Source organism: Arachis ipaensis, chromosome B8 (assembly GCF_059453495.1).
Source record: "Arachis ipaensis isolate K30076 ecotype BB chromosome B8, ASM5945349v1, whole genome shotgun sequence".
NCBI lineage: Eukaryota > Viridiplantae > Streptophyta > Magnoliopsida > Fabales > Fabaceae > Arachis > Arachis ipaensis.
Genome location: NC_142443.1, coordinates 13,241,119 through 13,247,892, shown reverse-complemented (window position 1 = coordinate 13,247,892; position 6,774 = coordinate 13,241,119). Strand labels below are relative to the sequence as shown.

The 6,774-nt window shown below is 40.3% G+C and overlaps 1 non-coding gene across 1 annotated transcript; it reads left to right on the top strand.

Annotated features, from left to right (window-relative positions):
- The first annotated feature begins 5,797 nt into the window (after positions 1 to 5,797).
- On the top strand, positions 5,798 to 5,902 carry LOC148547247 (small nucleolar RNA R71). The gene has a single exon (XR_015897349.1). It is a non-coding gene; the product is annotated as a small nucleolar RNA R71 (small nucleolar RNA).
- Positions 5,903 to 6,774: the final 872 nt, after the last annotated feature.

Below are 6,774 nucleotides of genomic sequence, written 5' to 3'. Positions count from 1 at the left end.
ATTCTGATTAAGAGATCCAAGAGATACTCATTCAATCTACGGTAGAACGGAAGTGGTTGTCAGGCACGCGTCCATAGGGAATGATGATGATTGTCACGTTCATCACATTCAGGTTGAAGTGCGAATGAATATCTTAGAAGCGGAATAAGTTGAATTGAATAGAAAAACAGTAGTACTTTGCATTAATCTTTGAGGAACAGCAGAGCTCCACACCTTAATCTATGGAGTACAGAAACTCTACCGTATGAAAATACATAAGTGATAATGGTTCAGGCATGGCCGAATGGCCAGCCCCCATGAAATTCTAAGATAGCATAAAACTGATCAAAGATGTCTAATACAATAGTAAAAAGTCCTATTTATACTAAACTAGTTATTAGGGTTTACAGAAGTAAGTAATTGATGCATAAATCCACTTCCGGGGCCCACTTGGTGTATGCTTGGGCTGAGCTTGAATGTTACACGTGTAGAGGTCAATCTTGGAGTTGAACGCCAGTTTGTAACGTATTTCTGGCGTTCAACTCTGGCTTGTGACGTGTTTCTGGCGTTTAACTCCAGACAGCAGCGTAGAACTGGCGTTCAACGCCCTTTTACGTCATCTAAACTCGGCCAAAGTATAGATTATTATATATTGCTGGAAAGCCCTGGATGTCTACTTTCCAACGCAATTGGAAGCGCGCCATTTTGAGTTTTGTAGCTCCAGAAAATCCACTTTGAGTGCAGGGAGGTCAGAATCCAACAGCATCAACAGTCCTTCTTCAACCTCTGAATCTGATTTTTGCTCAAGTCCCTCAATTTCAGCCAGAAAATACCTGAAATCACAGAAAAACACACAAACTCATAGTAAAATCCAGAAATGTGAATTTAACATAAGAACTAATGAAAACATCCCTAAAAGTAACTAGATTCTACTAAAAACATACTAAAAACAATGCCAAAAAGCGTATAAATTATCCGCTCATCACAACACCAAACTTAAATTGTTGCTTGTCCCCAAGCAACTGAAAATTAAATAGGATAAAAAGAAGAGAATATACTATAAATTCCAAACTATCAATGAAACATAGTTCCAATCAAATGAGCGGGACTTGTAGCTTTTTGCCTCTTGAATAGTTTTGGCATCTCACTTTATCCATTGAAGTTCAGAATGAATAGCATCTATAGGAACTCAGAGTTCAAATAGTGTTATTGATTCTCCTAGTTCAGTATGATGATTCTTGAACACAGCTATTTTATGAGTCTTGGCCGTGGCCCTAAGCACTTTATTTTCCAGTATTACCACCGGATACATAAATGCCACAGACACATAATTGGGTGAACCTTTTCAGATTGTGACTCAGCTTTGCTAAAGTCCCCAATTAGAGGTGTCCAGGGTTCTTAAGCACACTCTTCTTTTGCTTTGGACCTTGACTTTAACCGCTCAGTCTCAAGTTTTCACTTGACACCTTCACGCCACAAGCACATGGTTAGGGACAGCTTGGTTTAGCCGCTTAGGCCAGGATTTTATTCCTTTAGGCCCTCCTATCCACTGATGCTCAAAGCCTTGGGATCCTTTTTATTTACCCTTGCCTTTTAGTTTTAAGGGTTATTGGCTTTTTGCTCTTGCCTCTTGGTTTTAAGAGCTTTTGGCTTTTTCTGCTTGCTTTTTATTTTTATTTTTTTCGCCTATTTTTTTTTCTTTTTTTTTTCTGCAAGCTTTGTTCTTTGCTGATTTTTCTTGCTTCAAGAGTCATTTTTATGATTTTTCAGATTATCAAATAACATGTCTCCTTATCATCATTCTTTCAAGAGCCAACATATTTAACATTCTTAAACAACAACTTCAAAAGACATATGCACTGTTCAGGCATTCATTCAGAAAACAAGAAGCATTGTCACCACATCAATATAATTAAAATAAGTTCAAGGATAAATTCAAAACTCATGTACTTCTTGTTCTTTTGAATTAAAACAGTTTTCATTTAAGAGAGGTGATGGATTCATAGGACATTCATAACTTTAAGACAAAGTTACTAAATACTAATGATCATGTAATGAAGACACAAACGTGGATAAGCACTTAACATAGAGAAAATGAAAAACAGAGAATGTAAGAACAAGGAATGAGTCCACCTTAGTGATGGTGGCATTTCCTTCTTAAGGAACCAATGATGTCCTTGAGCTCTTCTATGTCTCTTCCTCGTCTTTGTTGCTCCTCCCTCATTGCTTTTTGATCTTCTCTTATTTCATGAAGGATGATGGAGTGCTCTTGATGTTCCACCCTTAATTGTCCCATGTTGGAACTTAATTCTCCTAGGGAGGTGTTGATTTGCTCCCAATAGTTTTGTGGAGGAAAATGCATTTGAGGCATCTCCGGGATCTCATGGTGATGAGCTTCATGCGTCTCTTGAGATCCATGAATGAGCTCTCTTGCTTGCTCCATCCTTTGCTTAGTGATGGGCTTCTCTTCCTTAATGGGAATGTCTCCTTCTATGAAAGCTCCAGCTGAGTAACATAGATGGCAAATAAGATGAGGAAAAGCTAGCCTTGCCCCAGGAGAGGGCTTTTCGGCTATTTTGTAGAATTCAAGGGAGATGACTTCATGAACTTCTACTTCCTCTCCAATCATGATGCTATGAATCATGATGGCCCGATCCACAGTAACTTCAGATCGGTTGCTAGTGGGGATGATGGAGCGTTGGATGAACTCCAACCATCCTCTAGCCACAGGCTTGAGGTCCAATCTTCTTAATTGAACCGGCTTGCCTTTAGAGTCAATCTTCCATTGAGCTCTTTTCACACATATGTCCATGAGGACTTGGTCCAACCTTTGATTAAAGTTGACCCTTCTAGTGTAGGGGCGTGCATCTCCTTGCATCATATGCAAGTTAAACGCCAACCTCACATTTTCCGGACTAAAATCTAAGTATTTCCCCCGAACCATTGTAATATAATTCTTTGGGTTTGGGTTCTTACTTTGATCATGGTTCCTAGTGATCCATGCATTGGCATAGAACTCTTGAACCATTAGGATGCCGACTTGTTGGATGGGGTTTGTTAGAACTTCCCAACCTCTTCTTTGGATTTCATGTCAGATCTCCGGATACTCATTCTTCTTGAGCTTGAAAGGGACCTCGGGGATCACCTTCTTCTTGGCCACAACATCATAGAAGTGGTCTTGATGAGCTTTGGAGATGAATCTTTCCATCTCCCATGACTCGGAGGTGGAAGCTTTTGTCTTCCCTTTCCCTTTTCTAGAGGATTCTCCGGTCTTGGGTGCCATCAATGGTAATGGAAAAACAAAAAGCTTATGCTTTTACCACACCAAACTTAGAATATTGCTCGCCCTCGAGCAAGAGAAGAAAGAATAGATGAAGAAGAAGAAGAAAATATGGAGGAGAGGGGGAGGGGTGTATTCGGCCAAGAAGGGGAAGAGAGGGTTGTGTTATGTGAAAATGAAGAAGAATGGAGGGCTTTATATAGGAAAGGGAGGGGGGTAAGGTTCGGCCATAAGGGTGGGTTTTGGGTGGGAAATTGATTTTGAATTTTGAAGGTATGTGGGGTTTATGAGGTAGGTTTATGGGGAAGAGTGGATGGATGTGAGTGGTGAAGTGGTTATAGGGAAGAGAGATTGAGGTGATTAGTGAAGAGTTTTGGGGAAGAGTGTTTATGGGATTGTGTGAAAGAGGGGTGAGAAGAAGTGAGTGGAGGTAAGTGGGGATCCTGTGGGGTCCACAGATCCTGAGGTGATCCTGTGGGGTCCATAGATCCTGAGGTGTTCAAAGATTTACAACCTTGCACCAAATTAGGCATGCAAAATGCCCTTGCACACAACTCTGGGCGTTCAGCGCCAGATTGGTGCTTGTTCTGGGCGTTCAGCGCCAGCTCTTCTCCGGGGTGCAATTCTGGCGTTCAAACGCCCAGATGCTGCCCATTTTGGGCGTTCAGCGCCAGAACCATGCTCTGTTCTGGCGTTGAACGCCAGTAAGGTCTTCCTCCTGGGTGTGATTTTTCTTCTGCTGTTTTTGATTCCGTTTTTAATTTTTATATTTATTTTGTGACTCCACATGATCATGAACCTAATAAAACATGAAAGAACAAGAAAAATAAAATTAGATAAATAAAAATTGGGTTGCCTCCCAACAAGCGCTTCTTTAATGTCAATAGCTTGACAGTGGGCTCTCATGGAGCCTCACAGATGTTCAGAGCATTGTTGAGACTTCCCAACACCAAACTTAGAGTTTGACTGTGGGGGCTCTGGTTGACTCTGTTTTGAGAGAAGCTTACTGTGCCTCTTTTCCATGTTTACAGAAGGGTAACCTTGAGTTGTAAACACAAGGGAGTCCTCATTCAATTGAAGGACTAATTCACCTCTGTCAACATCAATCACAGCTCTTGCTGTGGCTAGGAAAGGTCTTCCAAGGATGATGGATTCATCCTCATCCTTCCCAGTATCAAGGATTATGAAATCAGCAGGGATGTAAAGGCCTTCAACCTTTACTAACACATCCTCTACTTGTCCATAAGCATGTTTTCTTGAATTGTCTGCCATCTCTAATGAGATTTTAGTAGCTTGCACCCCAAAGATTCCTAGTTTCTCTATTACAGAGAGGGGCATGAGGTTTATCCCTGAACCAAGATCACACAGAGCTTTTTCAAAGATCATGGTGCCTATGGTACAAGGTATTAGGAACTTTTCAGGATCTTGTTTCTTCTGAGGCAATGTCAGTTGATCCAGATCACTTAGTTCATTGGTGAACAAGGGAGGTTCATCTTCCCAAGTCTCAATACCAAATAATTTAGCATTCAGCTTCATGATTGCACCAAGGTACTTGGTAACTTGCTCTTCAGTAACATCCTCATTCTCTTCAGAAGATGAATACTCGTCAGAGCTCATGAAGGGAATAAGGAGGTTCAATGGAATCTCTATGGTCTCTAGATGAGTCTCAGATTCCTTTGGTTCCTCAAAGGAAAACTTCTTATTGATCACTGGACGTCCTAGGAGGTCTTCCTCACTGGGATTTATGTCCTCCCCTTCCTCTCCAGGTTCGGCCGTGTTGACTATGTCAATGGCCTTGCACTCTCCTTTTGGATTTTCTTCTGTATTGCTTGGGAGAGTACTAGGAGGGATTTCAGTGATCCTTTTACTCAGCTGGCCCACTTGTGCCTCCAAATTTCTAATGGAGGACCTTGTTTCATTCATGAAACTTACAGTGGCCTTAGATAGATCAGAGACTAAGTTTGCTAAATTAGAGGTATTTTGTTCAGAGTTCTCTGTCTGTTGCTGAGTGGATGATGGAAAAGGTTTACTATTGTTAAATCTATTTCTTCCACCATTATTAAAGCCTTGTTGAGGCTTTTGTTGATCCTTCCATGAGAGATTTGGGTGATTTCTCCATGAGGGATTATAGGTGTTTCCATAAGGTTCACCCATGTAATTCACCTCTGCTATTGCAGAGTTTTCAGGATCATAAGCTTCTTCTTCAGAAGATGCCTCTTGAGTACTGTTGGATGCAGCTTGCATTCCATTCAGACTCTGAGAAATCATATTGACTTGCTGAGTCAATATTTTATTCTGAGCCAATATGGCATTCAGAGTATCAATTTCAAGAACTCCCTTCTTCATAGGCGTCCCATTACTCACAGGATTCCTCTCAGAAGTGTACATGAACTGGTTATTAGCAATCATGTCAATGAGTTCTTGAGCTTCTGCAGGCGTTTTCTTTAAGTGAATGGATCCACCTGCAGAGGTATCCAATGACATTTTAGCTAATTCAGACAGACCATCATAGAATATGTCCAGGATGGTCCATTCTGAAAGCATGTCAGGACACTTTTTGGTCAGTTCTTTGTATCTCTCCCAAGCTTCATAGAGAGATTCACCTTCTTTCTGTCTGAAGGTCTGAACATCCACTCTAAGCTTACTCAGCTTTTGAGGAGGAAAGAACTTGGCTAAGAAAGCCTTGACCAGCTTATCCCAAGAGTTTAGGCTATCCTTAGGTTGAGAGTCCAACCATATTCTAGCTCTGTCTCTCACAGCAAAAGGGAAAAGCATGAGCCTGTAGACTTCAGGATCTACTCCATTAGTCTTAACAGTATCACATATCTGCAAGAATTCAGTTAAGAACTGAAAAGGATCTTCAGATGGAAGTCCATGAAACTTGTAGTTCTGCTGCATCAGAGAAACTAATTGAGGTTTCAGCTCAAAATTGTTTGCTCCAATGGCAGGAATGGAGATGCTTCTTCCATGTAAATTGGAATTAGGTGCAGTAAAGTCACCAAGCATCCTCCTTGTATTATTATTATTTTCGGCTGCCATCTCCTCTTCTTGTTCGAAAATTTCTGAAAGGTGCTTGCTGGATTGTTGTAATTTAGCTTCTCTTAGTTTCCTCTTCAGAGTCCTTTCAGGTTCTGGATCTGCTTCAACAAGAATGTTCTTGTCTTTGCTCCTGCTCATATGAAAAAGAGGGACAGAAAAATAATAATAATAGGGGTCCTTTTTACCATAGGTATAGAGGTTCTCCTGTGTGAGTAGAAGAAGAAAAGAATGTAATGTAAAGAAAGAAACACAAGGGTAAGGAGAGCAGAGATGTGGGATGAAGAGAGGTGTTAGTAGATAAATAAATAAATAGAAGGAGATGAGAGAGAAGGAGAATTTTCGAAAATTATTTTTGAAAAAGAGTTAGTGATTTTCGAAAATAGTTTTTGAAAAAGGTTAGTAATTTTTCAAAAATTAAAATCAAAAATTAAAATAATTAGTTAATTAAAAAGAAATTTTGAAAAAGAGGGAAGATA